This window comes from Phymastichus coffea, unplaced genomic scaffold, assembly GCF_024137745.1.
Source record: "Phymastichus coffea isolate CEN01 unplaced genomic scaffold, Cenicafe_Pcof_1.1 PCOF00008, whole genome shotgun sequence".
Lineage (NCBI taxonomy): Eukaryota > Metazoa > Arthropoda > Insecta > Hymenoptera > Eulophidae > Phymastichus > Phymastichus coffea.
Genome location: NW_026706819.1, coordinates 9307560 through 9329380, shown reverse-complemented (window position 1 = coordinate 9329380; position 21821 = coordinate 9307560). Strand labels below are relative to the sequence as shown.

Genomic DNA, 21821 nt, shown 5'->3' with positions numbered 1-21821 from the left:
CACGACATAGATGTCGGAGAAGCCCAGCCTATCAAACAAAGATATTATCCAGTTTCTCATATTATCGAGATGGAAATGCATGCGCAAGTATACAAGATGCTAAAGGCAAATATAATACGACGCTCGAAAAGCGAATGGTCGAGTCCAGTCGTCATGGTTCGAAAGCCCGACGGATCGTATCGCTTTTGCGTTGATTATCGAAAGGTGAACGCGGTATCAAAGGTGAGCGCTTACCCGCTTCCCTATATGGACGTAATCTTGAGAAAGTTGCAGCACGCCAAGTACATTAGCGCACTGGACTGCTCGGGAGCTTTCCATCAGATCCCTCTTAAGGAGCGATTGATGCCGATTACCGCTTTTACAGTCCCTGGCCTAGGGTTATACGAATTCGTAAGAATGCCCTATGGAGTTGCAGGAGGACCAGCAACCTTTCAAATGTTAGCGGACATGCTAATTACGCCCGAGATGGAGCCTTACGCTTTCGCCTATATCGATGACCTGATTATAGCGACAGAAACCTATGCAGATCATTTGAAATGGCTAACGCATATCCTTGCGAGAATTAAAGAAGCAGGGCTAACCATCAACAGAAAGAAATCTCGCATCTGTATGACTGAAGTCCGATATTTAGGTGTCCTAGTTAACAGGGACGGGACTCGTCCTGATCCTGAAAGGTTCCGGCCCATTATTGATTATCCGCCGCCGAAGAATCTCAAGCAATTATGTAGGAATGGCGTCATGGTATCGGAAGTTCTTGCCCGACTTTGCGAGCATAGCGGACCCGCTTACTACTTTAACTAAGAAAGACACTAAATACGAATGGACAGAGACGCAGCAAGACGCTTTCGAGCGCATAAAAGGCCTGATCACTACCGCTCCCGTCTTGGCTAGGCCAGACTTTACAGCTCCATTTATTATAGAATGTGACGCCAGCGATACTGGATTAGGCAGTGTACTCTTGCAGCACGTTGGAGGCGAAGACAGAGTACTTTGCTACGCCAGTCGAGCACTCAGTGCCACCGAGCGAAGGCTTTCGGTCACGGAAAGGGAGTGCCTCGCTGTAATATGGGCAGTCGAAAAGTTCAGACCGTATATAGAAGGCTATCACTTTACAGTGATAACCGATCATCACAGTCTAAAATGGTTGCGGAACCTAAAACATCCGAACGGCAAGCTAGGGCGATGGTCGCTGAGTCTACAATCCTACAGCTTCGACATCATACATAGAAGAGGAAAATACAACGTAGTTCCAGACGCCCTATCGCGAATGTATGAAGAGGATGAAGAAACTACTACCGCTTGTTTAGCTTCGCTTAAAGCGCCTCCGCGAGTCAAGGACCCGTGGTACTTGAAATGGGTGCAAAAGCTTCAAGAGGACCCCACTAAACACCCATATTGGAAGTATATAGGAGACAAGTTATATATTTACAAACCAGACGTTATCGTGGACGATTTTATGGGTACAGATGAAGATGCTTGGAAGCTAGTACTTCCACGGGAACAGAGAGCTCAAGTCTTATCAGAGTGTCATGATAGTCTCACCGCAGGACATCTAGGACGCTATAAGACGCAAAAGCGAGCCGCGCTTAAATACTATTGGCCTGGCATACACAGGGATGTAGCACACTACGTTCGTAACTGCCTCGTTTGCCAACAGACTAAAGTGGAGCAAGTCGCTCCAGCAGGACTGATGGGACGGCACCTGGTCTCACGGCCATGGGAAATCGTGGCGGGCGACACTATGGGCCCTTTTCCTAAGTCAGCGCAAGGCTATGAACATCTATTAATCTTCATCGACCTCTTCACTCGCTGGATTGAGTGTATCCCGCTACCCAAAGCCAACGGGAGAGCGATTAGACGCGAGTTAAAAGAGCGAATATTCCTGCGATTTGGAGTGCCCGATAAGTTTTTATCGGACAACGGGACTCCATTTAAAAACAAATTGCTAGACGAGTTCTTGGACTCGTTCGGCGTTATTCACGGCACGTGTGCGCCGTACTCGCCAAAGAGCAACCCAACCGAGAGAGTGAACCGCACGATAAAAACCATGATCTGTACGTTCATTCAAGAAAATCATGCTACATGGGATGCTCACATCACGGAATTCGCCTTTGCATATAACACAGCTATTCACGAAGCGACGCGCGCTAGCCCAGCTTTTCTCAATTACGGACGGCATCCCGACCTTCCTCACTCTAAGAAGAGAGCGGAAGATAGGGACATGATCCGGAACCTCGAGGCGGCCGCCATAGAGAATTGGCACGCGAGGATGGAAAAACTAGGAGATTTTCGCGCGGTAGCACTCGAAAATACGCGAATGGCGCAAGATCGCCAAGAGAAATATTACAACGCTAAGCGAAGGGATGTAGAATATCGCGTCGGAGATAAGGTGTGGGTCAAAAACTGCCTACTTTCCTCGGCCGCAATGAAAATCGCTGCAAAATTAAGCCCGAAATTCACAGGACCTTTTGTGGTTACAGCTCGCGTAGGAATGAACTCTTACCAGCTTAGTACCGAGGAAGGTACTGAAATAGGCAAGGTAGCCGTTTGCGATTTACGCCCTTGTCACGACGAAGAGCAATGTCCAAAAACTGACAAGACGGAGGAATGCGAGTCTAACGCGGAAGGCTTGGACCTCGATAATTTGTTCGCACTAATCCCTAAAAGCGAAGAAAGCAACGAGCAAAATGAAAAGGAGTTGGCCGGTAGCGAACTAACCTCCGGCCCAGAACTCTTAACAAAAAGAAGGCGTGGCCGACCAAAGGGGAAAAAGAAACTTTCCCCACCGACGGTCCCACCGTCGCCAAGGCGGCTTCGCTCAAAACAACACTAACCCTTGCATTGCTACCCCACTCTGCTCCTACGCTTTTAGCTGCTCCCTCACTAATCTGCTGTTAACTTTTCTACGCTTATATATTATTCCCGGACTGGATCCCAGCAAATAAGAAAAACCATCTTCTTACTCATTAACTCCCACAGATGGACGTTACGTCGGACGCTTCAGCGATAAAGAGCCAAGAGGAGTTCCAGGAGCTCCAAGCGCTTACCGTCGCTTCGATGGAAGACGAGGCGGTCCCAGCGGATACTCAGCCCGAGGAACCGGAAGCGGCCAGCGCTGAAGAACCACTTCAAGCGGCAGCCCTACCGGACGCGGAGACTCCCGACACCGAGGAATCGGAGCAGGAAGCGGAGAAGCCCTCCGCTACCCTTCAGGAAGGGACGGAGACTACCGTCAGCGACACCGCTTCAACGACGTCGCCCGGTGACTCCAGAAATCACGACGAGCCACCCTCAGGTGAGGTTTATGGGCCATTAGCGCTGGGAGACGCCTGGAAGGAGATGCTGCAGCGTGTCAAGACCGCTCGCACGGCCCAAATGGTGGCAAACGCCGAAGAGACAGCGACCTTTGGCGAGGCTATGGAATTCATCCAGGCCGCAGGCGCCGAAGGAAAACGCTTGGCAGGAGACTACGCCGACAAAATTCGGCGTGAGCTGGATCTAAAGGCGTACCTAGCTCGCCAACGAACCGATTGGCTCAGGCGCCGCCTCGTCGAGGAGGAGAAACGCGTGCTGGCGGAGGCGGTCGATGCTAGACTGCGGGAGGTAGAGAATCTGAGGGCACAGATGAGGATGCTGGAACGCTCGGCCGATGACCCCTACCACTGGGTACCCCGACTCCAAGGAACCGACCACTAGTGGGATGAGGAGTCTACTGCTTCCACGTCACCGCCTCGGCCGCGCTCGCCTTCTCCGATGGTGATCGCTCCTCACCCATCCAGACCGAGGTCTAGGCCAAGCGATTTCGCTGAGGGGCCGAGACGGCCACCCGGATACCTTGCTCTGCAGCACACCAACCGCACGGAGCCGTGTGGAAAGTAGGACGGGCCACGACGAGACCTGGTGGGCACGCGTTTTTGCAACCTGTGCCACCTCACCGGTGTCTCAAGGTCTACCGACTGTCCCAATTTTCAGCTCCATCCGAGATGGTTATCGGGACAGCTTGAGGCTTATGCCTACACGGACGCCGAGCTCCGCGCCCGTAGAGGATCGCGATAAGCGAACGCGCTTAAGCAACAACGCGTTTGTGTGATTTCGCCCCTCCTATTCCCATTTACTTATCGAGTTACCGTTACCAAGATTGTTACGCGAAGGTGCGTAATCTCTAGCAAAGAGGCAACGCCTCAAATCAAAGAAAAGAAAAATATTATAATTTTTTTTATGTTACTGTATAAGGAATAAAGTTGTAAGGGAGAAAGAGAGTTCTTTGTCGTTTCACGTACCTTCCCATTACGCTTCCTAATTATAACGACAGATTGCCTAACTTTTCTTTTGAGTATGCATGAGTTTTCCCTGGAAAATGGAAACGCCTAAAGAGAGAGACCAGGTTTCGAGCTGGTACCCCCCTGGCAACCAGCGTCTGTGGGAGGGGCATATAACGAGTCGCATTCTCGTTATGTCTCTCTCTCCCTGCAGCCAGTTTGTTTATTAATCATAATTATACTTTACCATGCATTATAATAATTTGTAATTTGTAGCGCAGTTGAAATGTCAGCGAACAAGGTAAGAGTCGAGTCCTACGATCTATACTATCGATAGTCCTTAGCGCGGATGTCGCGGAGAGACCGCGATCGCGAAGGGGAGAGAGAAAGAGAGCGCGTAATGAGTCAGTTGGCGAGCGAGCAGGGACGAGTACGGACGCTAACATAGTTCGACAGTAACACCTTCTTTTACGTCACGAGAGACTTCGAAGGAGTAAGCGAGTACGCAGGGGCGGTTACACGAGCCCAAGGATCGCCAGTGATAATCGAAGACGTACGGTTGGTGCTGACAGGAATCCCGTCGGCCGCAAAGCTTAGAAGAGAGGACGCTCGTGCGAGTGTAGGGCAGGAGTAAGCGAGATCGCGATCTATTGTTCGCGCGATACCGCCGTCCTGATAACCGGCGATGACTACTGTAAGTACCTACTCGATTTCCTCTCTCTCTCTTAGGCTCTCTCTCTCCTATCGCTTGCTAACCGTATTTGTTGCTCTAGTCTTTCGTCCGACTTGCGCACTCTGACCTTTTGCTCGGCATTGCGTCTTGCCTCGAGCCGCTCTAAGCGAATTCGTCGTCCGATCTTGTTTGGTCGCTAACAAGATCGGTACGCTGCGCTTCGCCGCCGCCTCGTTCGCTGCCGCTCACGTGTCGCCAACGCACGCGCGCTTGTATGTAATCGTTAGTGCCTGAAATATACGATTCGTTTCTATCAAAATCCGTAGTGACTTATTCTGATATACCTGTCTTATTGTGTAACTACCTCGCCGCGAGACTCTTTAGGTTATCCCTCGCCAAGTAACCTGTAGCTCACGACACTCTCCGCGGGCCGAATTTCTACGTAAGGAAGGAGGCAAGCTGATGCGGCTGGACCCAAGCACTGTTCGCGCTGGCGCACAGGGTCGTCTTGGATAGCGCACTTCGTTTTATCAAAATATTAATCCGCGAGAATTATTTATTATGTAACTGATTTAGCCAGAAAAGAGCTCGAGCTAAAACTCCGTTATACTACTTTGTGTAATAACAAACATCTTCACGCCTAAATTTGAAAAAATTTAAATTTTTTCTTAAAAAACTTTTAATAATAAAAAAAATTTTTTTTTTATAAAAATAGGTTAGGCCATTGAATTTAATATGCCAAAAGATGACATGGAAAAAATTTACAGCTCTATGATTTTTTAAAATCGAGGCTGACTATTCATCGGTACCCTTTCTTAAGAACAAATATAAAGAATTTAAGTGAACAATAAATAACAAATTAGCATAATCTAGACTTTATACTCTATTTCAATGACATTCGACCTGCAAAATATAACTTTTCTAATTTTTCTTTGATCCAATCGTTTAAAATAAATTGTAAATGATTTAATTGAACAACATATAAGAATTAACCTATTAACGCCGAAATTTGAAAAATTTTATGTCAACATTATTATTAAATTTACAGTGGAAATGTTTATAAAGACATTTGCAACAACATTCCTATATATTTTTGATATCCTTCTATAGGATTCCGTGGGCAAAAAAACTTTTTTATTTACAAAGAAATTTAATATGCAGTCGCTTTCGATCACTCAACGAATGTAGACGTGTTTATAATCGCTTTCTCAGTGTTGACAATCGGAAGCAATACACGCGTTACAGTGCTGCGGGGCTCGGACCTGTGCCCCCTTCACGGCCGCGAGTAATTGGGTGCCGTGCAATGGCCGATACTTCAGAGAGAGGACCTCCTCTGAGAGGTGATCCGACTACAATCAAAACCATCCCAACCTTTACTGCCGTAGAACCTACAAAATCTAGCTACTCTACGACCACGCAGAAAAACTTATGCCCCAAACGCGATCAAGCTATCATCTTAGACTGCGTAGAAGAATTAACACTGACCGATTACACGTGTGCTGTCGGCGCCATCGTACAACCGAAATATATACTCTTCGCATCAAGAATTTCCAACAACCGTATTTGTATATATCTAGCAAACCAAGAACTAGCTAAAGAAATTACAGTTAGTCATGAGTGCATAGAAATACAACAAAAACAAGTTTCCATCAGACCTCTTATCTCCAATTTGAAAAAAGTTACATTCTCTAACGTCTCATCAAGCATTCCTTGCTACGTATTCGAAAATATATTGGACGAATTGCAAGTTAAAAGAGGCTCACCAGTTAACTATATCAAAGCAAACATCAACAAGGATACCTACAAACATGTCGGCAGCTTCCGGTGTCAAGTCTACATCAACCCCGATGACGTTAAAAAATACCTCAAATTTTCAATCTAAACCATGATGGTCTCAACTACTACATATACACCAGTACAGATATAATCAAATGTTTTCTGTGTAATATCGAGGGTCACATAGCGAAAAACTGCGACACCGCTATCAGACGAGACACTACTACTACCGCTAAACCAAACATAAACACTACCGATGTAAGCAATGAATCAACACTTCAAGCTGATTTCAAAGACTCTCAGTCAATGGAACTCGACAAACAGAACGAAAATACCAACCCAATGAAAAGACCTGCACCGTCTTCCTCAAGCAGCTCCGATGTAACGAAAATCGATGCCGACCCAACCAACCAAGACGAATTTAAAATAGTCCCTAGCAGAAGATCCAAAGGCAATACAACAACAAAAATAATTATAGTTAACAGTACACAAAATAATTCAAAAAACTTCATAAGTCATGAAACCGACGAACTTGATACTAAACTTCTCCCAATAAAAGAATATCTAGACTCAGGTAATATACTATTGAACTATACCCAATTTAAAAGCCTACTCGAAAACACAAAAGGAGTCAAATACCCAAATAACATTACATTAGAATACACTATCGATATTGAAAATCTAATTGAATTTATTAACACTGATGTTTACCCCTATGTTAGGGATACAAGTATCAAATCGCGATGCACACGTCTAATTAACAAACTAACTGATCAGATCAACAGAGAAAATAATTCACAGTATTCCACTCCGAATAATTCCGACATGGAAACTTAATAATGCTAAAATGGCGAAAATACTACAATGGAACTTGAACGGACTGTACAACAATTACGAATTTCTACAACAAGTTATCAAGGAAAAAGATCCCAATATCATATGCATTCAAGAAACCAATTTGAAAAGCAATCAAACTGCCGAACTTAAAAAATTTAAATTCCTTGGAAAAAATAGATCAGATTGTAAGAAAGCTAGCGGAGGCGTCTGTATATTTATCAGCGAAAGTATTCACAGCAATGAAATAAAATTAGACACACCATTAGAAGCTGTAGCCGTTGAAGTATTCATTAACAGCAAAACCTTCGCGAAATATAATATTTACCTAAGTAATAGAGAACCAATCAATCTAAACGAACTCAATATGCTAATAGAACAAATCCCTAAACCATTTATTTTAATTGGAGATTTTAACAGTCACAGTCCGCTATGGGAGGCCCTATAAATATGACAACAGAGGCCAAGTTATAGAAGAAATGATATTTAATCAAAACCTTATTCCACTGAATGACGGATCTCCTACACGTATCAACTGGACCAGCGGTAACGAAAGTGCAATAGACTTAAATTTCTGTAACGACGATTTTGCCGCAACAACTGACTGGAAACTAAACGACTGCCCATACGGTAGTGATCACTATCCAATATTCATCTCAATAGATCAAACGAAGGAACCAGCCCCTCGATCACCAAGATGGATTCACAAAAAAGCTAAATGGCCAAAATTCTAAGAACAAATAACCGAAAAAATGAATAATTTCGATACATACCTCAATAATTCTATACAAAGTAATGAAATAGATATAAACAAGATAGTCAGGGAATTCACCAATGATATAATCGAATCTGCAAACAATAGTATTCCCATAGCTAAAAATATAACAATAAAAAATAAAAACGCCCAATGTTGCAACGAACAGTGCGAGAAAGCTATTAAAAACGACAAAAAAGCCTTATACAAAATGAAAAAACACAAAACGACAGAAAATCGAATAGAATTTAAAAGGTTAAAAGCCATAGCAAAACGCATAACAAAAGAAAACAAAAAGAAGTCATGGCTAAATTTTCTTAAAACCATCCGACTTTGACGTGCTTTTTTGGTCTTGGCGATTCAGAATGCTTCCACTGTGAAGATTGTTGTTTTGTTTCAGGATTATAACCATAAACCCATGATTCATCACCTATAATAACTTTTCTAAGCACATTATCATCAGTATTGGCCATTTCCAGATTGTTCAGAGCGATTTCTAAGCGAATGTTCTTCTGCTCTGCTGTGAGCAATTTTGGAATGAATTTCGCACACACGCGTTTCATTCCTAAATTTTCGGTTAAAATTTCTAAAATGATAGTTTTTGGTATCCCAAGGTCTTCTTCTAGTTCTTGCACAGTGATGCGACGATTTTGTTCGATTGCAAGTCACACCCGCTCAATATTATCTGCGGTTTTTGTTGTCGAAGGTCGGCCGGAACGAGAATCACTATCGACAGAAGTGCGACCGTCTTTGAACCGTTTATATCACGCTTTTATTTGTGTTTTGCTCATACACTCGCTTCCGAAGGCCTTTTGCATCATTTCAATAGTTTCCGAACTCGTTTGTCCGAGTTGAAAGCAAAATTTGATGCAAATTCATTGATCTTGTTTTTCAGTCATTTTTGACAATATCGAAATCCGACGAACGCGAAAAAGGCACTGCAATCAAAGACACACTGCGCATGAACTTTACGTCCGGCAGGTGTCAGTAAGTAACCAATAGATTCGTGGGGCTTTACTGTTGACGTTTCTGTCCGGTAGAAGTCGCTCCAACACTATGGCGCGAAGATATAAACGTAGGCACGATACTTTCCGGACAGACATCGTATAATTTAATATAGGAAAGGAACATCTTTCCAGATTCTTGGAGAGAAGCGGTGGTGGTGCCCATATCCAATCCAGGAAAAAATAGACTAGACAAAAACAATTATCGCCCAATCTCACTAACTAGCTGTTTATGCAAGATACTAGAAAAAATTTTAAACGCTCGGCTACGAATATATCTAGAATCGAAACAAATCCTCAATAAATGCCAAAGTGGATTTCGGAAAAAATCGCTCAACAACTGACTGGTTAATTCAACTTGAAACCAACATCAATGAAGCCTTCCAAAACAACCAATATGCTGTTGCTATATGCCATGATATGGAAAAAGCGTACGACCTAGTATGGAGAAGATTAATACTACAACTTCTACTCAAGTACAATATCAACGGCAATATGTTTCAATTCATTAAAAATTTCCTCCCAGACAGGTACATTATAGTCAAAATTAATAACCATCACTCAATTACCACCTTAGTAAAAAATAGTGTTTCATAAGGGTAGATTATTAGCGTAACGTTATTTCTAATTGCCATAAATGAAATAGCCACACTCATAAAAGCTCCTGTCCATCATACCTTTTTCGCTGATGACCTCACGCTTTTCATAAAAGAAAAAAATTTAGCCACATCTCAAAAACTTCTACAAGAGGTACTCGATAAAATAAGCCAACTCTCCAATACATCTGGTTTCCAATTCTCAGTAACTAAAACAAAAGCAATTATTTTTTCGCCAACGAAAAATTACGACATCGAATTCCAGATCCACATGAAAGACAATATTATCGAAATAGTTGACGAAATAAGAATACTAGGATTACTCTTCGATAACAAACTATCATGGAAAAGCCACATTATCTACCTCAAAAGCTAATGCATTTCCCGTATGAATATACTCAAGGTTCTACCGGCAAAAAACTGGGTCTCTTCTCAAAAAGTTATATGCAACACATACAAAGCGCTAATACAATCGAAAATCGACTACGGCTGCATAGTCTATGACTCAGCTGAACAATACATATTAAAAAACCTTGATCCTATCATCAATAAAAGTATAAAAATCGCAGTAGGTACATGCCCTACAAGTCCCACCAATATCATATTAAGCGAAAGCAACATTCTTCCACTACAGATTAGAAGGGCTAAACTTACACTCAATTATGCCGCTCGCACTATCAACTCACCTAACAACCAAACCCATAAACTAATTAACAAAATTTACCAAATTAACAGAAAACAGAAATAAATACAAGCCGATCTACGACAGAGTGAGACTATATCTACAAAACAATAATTTAGAGATCGACCAACTCTACACTTTTAGAATCGACTTCAATACTCTACAGACAAGAAACTGCCACCCGAACGAGCTCAACTTTATCGACGAAAATAATACCCCCATAGAAGAAATTCAATATAAATATCCAGACCATAACTATATCTATACGGCAATACACAGAAAAAAAGATTACATCGGCACATCCGCAAACTTACCTAATGGAGAAAAGATTATACTCCATCTCCCATCCTGGTACAGTAACGAATCAGTAATAAACAACTTAATTCTAGAAATTTTTAAAAATTATAGCGACTCCCAAAAAACGTGCATTCTATTCAACCATGTGTACAAACCAAACTATAACAATAAGAATAATTTGAATTACCTAGTCCTCATTGAAATGAACAAAGTCAAAGATCGCCTCATTGACGTCGATACATCATCAACATCAGAAAAACTCCAAGACACGTTAATATGTGCAAAAAAAGCTAAATTTCTTAAATATGCAAACTCTTTCTACAATTCCAAAATCCAAGATATTAAAAAACTTATATCACAAAAGTTGCAAATACACATGGAACACAATGTGGAAAACACAGTCTGAACACAACCACCTAGGTAAACTCAAAATCGAATTTCATGACCCTAATTCAACAATAAATTTCAACCGAAGAGACTAACTACTGATATCCAGACTACACATAGGGCACACAGCGCTAACTCACCAATACATTTTTAATAAGGATCCACCACCAGACTGCGAAGAATGTAACAAGAAGTTGACCATCACTTATTTATTAATCGAATGCCTAAAGTACAATAATGAACGGAAAAAGTGCAACTAAAGAACAGTATCAAAAATAACCTAAACGAAAAATCATAATGTAATAGAGTTATCCAATTCATAGACGCAATCAACATTAGGAATTTATTGTAACGTTTTATATCTATATCAAGAAAAATCCTTGTAAAATAAATGTCGTTAATACCTGGAAAGAGAATGCGACAATAAATAAATAAATAAAAAAAAAATTTAATATGGTGTTATTAAAAAATCTACTGAAAACAATTTTTTTTAGTCATAGATTAAAGAGATTACATATCAATATCGTTCATTTGACTTAAAAAGTGTTTCATTTTGACATAAATTTCTAGAATTCTCGATATATGATCTTAAAAAAAAATTTAATGCGTGGAAATGGCGGATTTTCACAATAAATTTTTGTTTGTTTGATATATTAGTCAATATAGGTCACTACTTCAATGTGCAAGAGATTATGATTTTTTAGTTTTTCATGTCACTGATGACGAATCTGGCGTCAGATTTGCAAAACTGACTTTCTTTATAAATAATTTGTTTAGACAGAATTGAACATTTTTGCAAGATGCACGTACTTGTCATGCGAACTAATAATAAAATAATATAGTTATCTCCTGTAGCTAAGAACATATGTCATACACGCGTATTCGTTGCACACGCGGGCCGACTGAAGTAGAAGACATAAGATAGGCCGAAACAAACAAACTGTACGCGGTAAATACACGATAGACCAGAAATGAAATAGAACATAGACAGCTGCAAACCTAAATAAACAATTAAGCGATATGACTCTCTTCGTTCCCAGGATATACTTATTTCTGAAGGAAGTGGTAGGGACTTATCTTAAGTTTGTGAGCCCCCGAGAGGGACAAGCGCAGTCAGTCCTGTACACGATCTCGCCTTGTAAAGACATCTCTCTGGAGCTCTGTCACTTTATAATAAAAAGTATTATTATATAACTGCCGACTTCGACGCCTAGATTCCTGCAAGTACCCACATGCGCCTTATAACTCGACCAACGCTACCGCAGCGTGTAAAACTTGCCGTGACAATCATCAAAATTGGATGACATATTTTCAATATTTTAAAGATTTGTCAGCGGTGACATAAAACAGTAAAAAATCACCATATAGCACTGTTTTACAGTGAAGCAGCGGTTGTCAAATAAACAAAAATTTATTATGAAAAACCACCATTTCCGCAAATCCATATTGAATTTTTTTTAAGATCATATGTCGAAAGTTCTAGAAGTTTCTGACAAGATGTATACTTTTTTTGAGTCAAAACGAATAATTTTGCTCTGAAATCATTTTAACCCATGACTAAAAAAAGTTTTTACAGTAGTTTTTATTTTAATAACGATATATTCAATTTCTTTGTAATCAAAATAATTTGGTGGCTACGGAATCTTGTAGAACATCCTCAAAAATATAAGGGAATATTATTGCAAACGACTACATAACCATTTCTACTCTAAATGTAATAACAATGTTAACATAAAATTTTTTTAATTTCAATGTTAATGTGTTAATTATCATCTATTGTTCCCTCAAATCTTTTACAATTTATTTTAATTATTGGATCAAGGAAAAACTAGAAAAACCATTATTTTGCAGGTCGAATATCATTGAAATAGAATGTAAAGTCGTAATTATGCTAATTTGTTATTAATTTTCACTTAAATTATTTATATTTGTACTAAATTAAGTAAATACGTAATACGAAATCCAGACTTTGCGGGTCGGTTAAAAAAATCTGTTTAAACGACAAAACAATTATTGATGACTAGACCGACAGCCTATTGATTATGATTATTGAAATTAAATACTACATAGTGTTAAAGTATTGATATGCGAAGATAATACTGCAATGCCTTTTTATTATGGTCGTTAACACTAATATTGGGCGTCCGGAAAATTCGTGTAATAAAATTCGTTATAATAATTATAATAACATTAATAATTACAGTAAGGCGCTAGAACATCAAAAAGTACAATTAATTACGAATAATTTATAAAAGTCGTCGAGTAAAATTGTGGCTTATGGGAAAAAACACGAGAAAAATCCCACTGTGCGGTGCAGCCCGGCGCTGACAATTTGTCTATATGCGCGGATCGATGCCGATTTTTTTGAGTTTCTCTCTCTCTCTTTCTCTCTCTCTCTCTCCCTCTCTCTCTCTCTCTCTCTCTCTCTTTCCCCAGCTGAATGTTATTTTCTCTATTAATATTTGTATAAAAAAATGTCAACGCGTGGGTGTTTTCTCTCCAGACATCTCTATCGCAAGTCGATCAGCTGAAGGCCGTTTCATTTACTACGAAATTAAATACTGTCTCTCTTACTTTGAAAGAACTGAAATTTCTATAACATTTTTTTAACAAAGTAAGATGTGTCAGTACATTTTTAAATAGTTTCATTGCTTTCTTTTGACGATTGAAAGAATATTATTGGTTATTTTACAATTAGTAACAATATATTTGTTTATATTTATTAATTTTTTCAATTTCACTATGAATTTCAATCAGATTATGGATTCCTTGATCTATTGAAAAAAGAGAAAAGAATTAAATATTAATAAAAATATAAAATGATATAATTTTATAATAATACTTACTAGTTGAACAATCACCTTTATTTGTTGAATTTGCAGAGCTTGAGGACTGCTCACGTCTACAAATCTTTGTAACTGAAAAATAAATGATAATAAATAAATAAATAAATAAATAAATATATAATGAGAAAAAATACTTACAGTTATTAATATTACAATTAATAGCCGATATAACGGCTCTCTTGCTACAGTTTGAACGGTAGGATTAATAAGCTGAAATTGAGTAATACCATTATTATTAAAAAAAAATTCTAAAATTTCTTTAAATTATTTTTAAATTATTTAAAAATTATACTTACATTTTCTAAAAATTGACACGCTCTAATAATGTTGTCCATTTTTTTTATTAAATAAATTTATAAGAAATATAAAAAAACTTACTAAAATGTTTAAATAATAAAGAATCACCACTTCACTGTGAACAGCTTGAAGTTTCCCTTAAGACTGATCAACGAAAATTCTACCGAACGCTCACACTATTATCAGGTATGATTTTTTGCTACACTATACGTAACGCTACTGTCAAACGTAGACATTCTTTGAGTGAGATAGAACGTTTGGCGTGCCTTTTTCCTCCCCATGTGGGCTAGAAAGTTTGCCACTTATATATAATTTTATAATGGTTTGAAAATAGTGAAATATATTTTAAAGTGATACGGATGCTATTATATTCCAGATGTTTTACGTAAATTTAATGTACTAAGTATTAACAGCACAATTTTCAGCAAATCAAACAGCCCGATATTCATCATACATTAAAATGTTGAAGATTTTATATCGTTTTAATTAGTTGTTAATAAATTTGAAACTCACCGGGGCTACTATTGGTATTTAAAATGAAAAGTTTCACCGAAAATTTCTTTATTATTTACATATACAAATATACTACTATTTATTTAACAGATTAACGTTTTTTTGGTAAATCTATAATTATATTAGTAATCTTGATCTTAGGAGTCATCCCTATAAATAAATAATAGGGATAATAATAAATTATAGGGATGACTCCTAAGATCAAGATTACTAATATAATTATCAAACATCAGGAGTGGAAAAAATTAAGAATAATTTAAATCTATAATTAATTTATATATGTTACTAAATGATTCAACGAATATATGTACGGATAATTAGAAAACTTGTTCATTGGACGAGTGTGCACCTTAATACTCTCATAATTTTACATAAAAATAACTAGAAAACGTACTTTTATTTATTGATAATTAATTCAAATAGTTAATATCGAACCTAAACTATCAATAATAAGAACAATTTTTAAATTATCAATCGCCTATACTCTATAATTTTTTTAACGATACACAACATACACAACATATCAACTGTTACGGAACAGTAGTTCATCTGACTATATTTCAGCTAGTACATCACAAGTAAAATTACTTTATTCTATGAATTTTTCCTTTTATAAAAAAAGATATTAGAAACATTTTTTTCAAGTTACTGCAGTATTGAAGCGAGAATGATTTTAAATTTGAACAGAATTTACTTTCTCGAATCTGTTTACATCAAACGAAAAATTCTATCGTAAGTAGATAAATTGATTAGATTCACCTTTGAGCAAGAATGTTGTGCGTGTTATTGTTATTACTTACATCATTGAAAGATAGTAAAAAAAAAATTTTTCGTTGAGATATGAAAAACGATTGTTTATTTCAGAAAAATTGAGTAGAATTTTGAAAATTGAAATAATAATTGAATATTAATTAGAAGCCGGAATAAGAATGTTTAACTAATGTAATCAAGTGAAGTAGGATTATTTAATTTTTTTTAACCACTACTAATTTTTTTTAAATACAGGAACTGTTGACCAATCAATTAATTTGCTATTTCATGACGAATCTTCCGCGCTTTTTACTTACAAAAATATACATTATCATGTATTATTATACTGCTGTTTGTTCATTCGCATTTACTCCAATTTGGCCATATCTACGGTTCTGTTCAATATTTTTGCACCAACTTAAAAGCATTCGATTTCTTTAAAAAATTGATATCATTTGGTTACTTAATCATTCCTTCAGTGGTAGTAGCAGCAACAGCAGCATTACAAAAGAAAAAAATGCAGTTACGTCAGCTAGAAATATTCGCTGATAATCACTCTTCGCCATTCTGCAGTAAAGCTAAGCGATTCATTTGGCATCCAAGGTCGAGGCATTTTTCACACCAAGGCCACCGTCTCCTAACTCCTTTCGTCTCTCGCTTGTAGCTTTTTCTTCTTCTTTTCAATCACTAAAACTGCCGAGTATTTTATAAGCCAAATATTCTCTGAGACTTTTCTTTATTAAGTGATCTTACATACATTTGTATTAATCAGCCTAACTTTATTGTATGCATTATATTTTACCATTAATCAACAAGGAAATAAAATAAACAGCATACGGACTAAAAAACAGGACGCTATTGCTGTTTTTTTTCACTATTTTATTCTGATCATTTGTTTTCGTACTACGTTTTCCTATATTCTACTCTATCCTATTTCTCTTGCTGCTCATCTTGTTTACATTTTACTTTCCCATTTTTCTTTTCCAGTACAGTGTAGAAAAATTTAATTTGTGCTGAAATGAACAAACTTTTCAAAAAATATTCGCCTTCACCTCGTTTTCAATTTTCTTTTTCCTGTTTCTTCGTTCCTTTTTTCATATTTTTTACATTTTATATTATCTTTATTTGATTATTTCAACATCTGAAATAAAATAAATTTGTGAAGCTATATTTTCTTGGGGATAAAGGTAAATGACGTTAAAAGTAAGGCTGAATGAATTTGTTTGCTTTACATATGATGAATATATTTATACGTAAAACCATAACATATCCTTGGTATTTCGTTTCTGTAAATTGTACCTTACTTCCCTTAAATTTATTTAAAATATTTCTTACGTACAAAACATTACTGTAGATTGAATAGAGCAAGAGATAGATACAGGGTTGAGAATGGAATAAACGATAACGTAAATCCTATGTACTCACAATAGTTTAAACGGTATTATAATAATTAATAAAGAGAGAGAGAGAGAAAGAACCAGAAACATATACACACAGACAGACAGCCATAAAGCCAGTAAAAAGGCTGAAAATGGACAAGCAAACATGCCGAAGTCGTATTGCACACTGTAATGCGAGATTGACAATGAATTTGGCATAATCAGATGAGACGAGTATGATGGTATCCTGCGCGGAAATTGGAGGGCATCGAGGGGCACTTGTGCAGAGTAGAGCAGAACATCGAGAAGAGGGAGAGGAGAATGAGCCAGTCACCGAGCAAGCAGCGCACATTTCGATCTCCCTACACATTTTAGCCCCTGAGCACTAGCTTAATCACGCCTAAACTATCGACCAAATTAATTAACGGTAGATGCGCGTAGCTCCATAATTCAATAGCTGAGAAATCAAGTTTTGGTTGATGAATATTCTAGTTATTCTGCATTTATCTTTCTTCCCTCACATTTTTTTACTTTACACACGCACACTCTCTCTCTCTCTCTCTCTCACTCACACACAAACAAACAAACAGTGAAATATACCAAGAATTTCCAACAGTAACAAACTAATGATTAAAAAATTGTCGACAAGAAAGTGTCTGAAGCGCGCCATTTTATTTTATTTCTTGTCAAGTATCACAATGGTACACAAGCTGCACTGCCTCGACGACAGCGGCTTATTATGTGGGTAGTTTTATGCGCAAACAAATTTCTACTATAGAGTAGAATCTTATCTCCAGTTTGAGCTTCTTATTCGTGGCCACTGTGGGTCCTCGGACCGTAGACAAGCTGCCTATGTTGCTTTTGGTTCTCTTCCTCCCTCTGTCTCGAAGATATGCATAGAATAAAATACGACACATAGCTGCTTCTAATGATTTTCGAAAGAAATTTTATACTTCGTTTTTATAGCTTTCTGTTTCATCTCTGATAATGCTGTGCAAATCTAAAAACTAATAACATTTAAAAGATGACAATCTTATCTCCTTTTCACTTATGGAAGTGTAGTTTCATAATTTTGTAAGCGAGGAAACAAACACTCACGAAAATTTAACAAAAATCTGTTGGACACTTGCAGATATTAGTTTACAAGAGGTAATACAAACTCTGCTAATTTTTTGAGGCTGCAGAAAAGAGACGTAGTATTAAAAAGGAAAATTTTTGCATCACAACAAAATATTTGCTTTTAGAGCAGACCTGTTTGTATAGGTGCCGCTTTCAAGGTCTCCGTTGGGCGTCTTTCTTCTTTCGTCCCTTTCTTTACATCTCTCTCTCTCTCTCTCTCTCTCTCTCTCTCTCTCTCTCTCTCTCTCTCTCTCTCTTTCTCTCCTCTCATTCGCTTGCTGGTTTGTTCGCTCTTGGTATACCTATATATACTCCAAGGTAGAGCCAGAAGCACACATTTGAGTAGCTTGTATATTCTCTCTGCCAAAGGCGCACTAACCTATTTAAAAACATTCGCCCCAAAACAACACAGTCAATCTCTTAGTTAGGAGATCCACTGAATTTCCCTAATCGTAGCTTTCTATGTAGCACAGCTACAGAAATACCTTTGTCGACAACTCATGATAAGAGTCCAATCACGATGAGTTAGTCTCCACATGTTTTCACGTAACGTTGCTGTGCTGTCTGAAGAACCTTCCCTCCTGCTTTCTACTTTCGACTTATCATATGCGGACGAGGGTAGCCTTTGTAACGAAAGAGGGGGGAGGGGGCGACCGGTATACATCAAACGAACGTATAATTTGTTTTCTCTGGTGGATTTGGACTTTAGTGAGACCATGCCTCTAGCGAGACCACTAATTTTCTGATTGAACTTTGTCTACAAGTGCTCAGAGAAATAAGACTTGAGTTGGTTTTATGAGCAATGCAACCACGAGATCTGATCGCCACACACATAAAAATTCCATCTACAACGCAAAAGCAAGCCGTTGTATATATTTTCGTATTGCACCGGAAACATGTAGAAACAATAATTTCCACACCAAAAGCGAGTGACTTGTAGCTCAGATCTCCTCTTCATGAGTGCGACAATTTCGCGATTATTACCAGTCTATGTAGACTAGATGGACAGAATATAAGATGAACGATACCTATTCATAATTTTAAATTTCATATCTTAGGTATAGACTATTTGTTTCAACTGCTTTTTAACTTTAACTGTGCGTACAAATGCACTGACATTAGATGATTTGTGAAAATGTCAAATCATTTATGCGAAGCTGTGAACAACTTTAAGGGAGATTATATAAACATGAATTGATTATGAATTTAATCAGAACAATGAACGGTCATTCAACCTGCTGCATTTACTTGAAATTTTTTAATGGTTAATTTTTACCCTGAGCATCGTAATTGTTTGTTACATATTATCACAGCAAGTGTTCAGTAACGAAGATTCAACGCAATTATTGCGAAGGTGGAGGTCTGTTATTTTTACAATTATGCAAGACCTAACAAGCAAGGCAATGAAGCAGTCCTAGGTGCTGACAGCACAACCAAAAGGACAACTAAAGAGAAGAGTAAGCAAGGTAACATAACTGAGAAAAAAGGATAGGATATGCTCGTTTTCCAAAGTGCTACTTTTTATAGAAGGAAAGATTTATTCTTTTGTGGAGTCTTTTTCTTTATTCTTTGTCTATATTTCTAGAGACGCTTGGTCCCACTAATGAAAATCGAAGTTATAACTAACGATCTTGCGATTAGCTATAATTTTCATGAAGCTCTCTCTCGAGAATTATGGCCACGCTTATATTATCTTGCTTGAGACTTTCTCGCAGAGTGTCACTTGTTCATGTTTCTGTATCACTTTTCACCTACAGACCTCTTAATAAAACCAAGTAGAAAAAATGTCTTTTTCGAATTAATATTTTTTAATAAAACTGAGTAAAATATATTTCTCATAAAAAGTCGAAGATATGAATGTTTAAGACTCAAGGAGTTGCAATCCGTATTTTATATTAAAAAAAATCCTTTTTTTATAAATTAAAACATCTATATTTTTTATCATTTTTTTTCTACGTTAATGGGAAAAATTAAGGGAAAAAAAAATTCTCAACTTTTTCAGTGATTTTTGAAGTGCTGTATTTTCATGAAAAATGATCGCATCGAGATGAAAAAAGCATTTTAGAGCTTGAAGTTTCTAGTTTTAAGATTATTCAGTCAAATTTTTTTATCTGCTATGGTTACTGCGCAGTTATAAGGAAAACAGTAAGAAAAGAATGTTTTTCTTTCTGTATTTAAATCTACGGACTTCGGAAAATTTTTTTTCGCTCAAACAAACTGAAATTTTAGTTATTTTATTTATGCAGTTTAATTTAGTTTTTATTTTTTTTTCAGGTTTCTCTATATCCATTTGTTACTGAGATATCGAACTTTGAATATCTCAGTAACCAATAATCGTCCAGCAAATAATGGGGCAGGTATATAAACTAAAATAAATTCCCTACAAAACCTGTTCTTTGGTTATTAAAAACAAAAATTTTTTTCAATCTTTAATATTCATTTGACAAAAGTACGAAAAAATGGCTTTCTGGGTTATTTTAGAAAACCTGCCTTAACCTTGCAACCGTTGCGAAAAGTACCAATGTTTGTAGATTTCTTTTAGCTCAATACATATTCAAAAATCCTGCCAATTTTTAAAGCGATCCGACAAGCCGTTTTACCGGACGGAATCGTCAAACTTTTAAAAGAATTAAAGGAACAAATTTTTGTTCCTTAAATGTCAATGAATGATGATAGTGACTAAAAACTTTTTTTTTCTTTAAAAAATGTTTACAAAATTAAAAAATAATATTACGTTAATACTATAATCCTATATTAATAATATTAATTACTATAAGTGTATTAAATTATTAATATAATTATTAATTAATATAATTATAATTATATTAATAACATATAGTTATTACTTGTCGGTAATAATATTATATTATTACTCAGCATGCCTTAACTTCATTATCTTAGTGAATAATAACATGGCGATGAGGAAAAAATGAAATTGAAGCTGAATAAATAAATGAACTGAAATTTAAGTTCATTTAAGTTTGCGTTTAGCGAAACAAATTTTACGAAATCCGTGGACTTGAAAAAAAAATTTTGTTCACGCTCTTTTTTTTAGGATTTTGCAGTATCCATAGCAGATGAAAAATTTTGACTAAACAATTTTAAAACTAGAAACTTCAGCTTCAAAATGCTTTTTTTCATCTCGATACGATCATTTTTCATGAAAATATAGCACTTCAAAAGTTGCCGAGAAATTTAAGCATTTTTTCTATTCCCTTAATTTTTTCTAGTAGTGTATATAAAAATTAGGATTAGCTCAAGAAAATAAAATTAAGGTTTTCGTTTACTCCATCGAATATTTAAGGTGGTGTGTTTCAGAATTTTTGGATGGGTTTAAATCCACCCCTAAATTTTATCTCCGGAATACGATTTTATTCCTATTCCAGCTTAAAAATTCAAAAAATTCATAAAAAATTAAAAATATTAAATATATTTATGACCGAAGAGCTGCAACCTTTAATTTATTTTTTTTTTAAGTATATATTTTTTTTTTCGTAAAAATCAGTATGAGCTCAATAGAAATAAAAAAAAGCGTTTCCGTTTACGTCATCGAATATTTGAGTTGATGCGTTTCAGGATTTTTATACAACAATCCCAAAATATCATAAGCTTAAAGTCCTCGTAATAGGCCATGTAATCTATTGCTTAAAGTAAT

General features: G+C 37.1%; 1 protein-coding gene and 1 long non-coding RNA gene across 3 annotated transcripts in view; both read right to left on the bottom strand.

Moving 5' to 3' along the window:
• LOC131670682 (uncharacterized) overlaps positions 1-14278 on the bottom strand; it is a 455485-nt gene extending 441207 nt beyond the window's left edge. The window contains exons 1-2 of the mRNA XM_058946486.1: positions 14247-14278; positions 14109-14180 (exon numbers count right to left, since the gene is read on the bottom strand). The gene's annotated coding sequence lies outside the window, so the exon portion shown is untranslated. The remainder of the gene's footprint in view (positions 1-14108; positions 14181-14246) is intronic.
• A 2673-nt stretch (positions 14279-16951) lies between these two features.
• Positions 16952-18735, bottom strand: LOC131669910 (uncharacterized). Of its 2 annotated transcripts, XR_009302406.1 has the most exons (4): positions 18652-18735; positions 18299-18545; positions 18146-18225; positions 16952-18054 (listed from the first exon to the last, which is right to left on the bottom strand). It is a non-coding gene; the product is annotated as an uncharacterized LOC131669910 (long non-coding RNA). The 2 variants fall into 2 exon arrangements; XR_009302405.1 differs by having other exon boundaries at positions 16952-18225.
• Positions 18736-21821: the final 3086 nt, after the last annotated feature.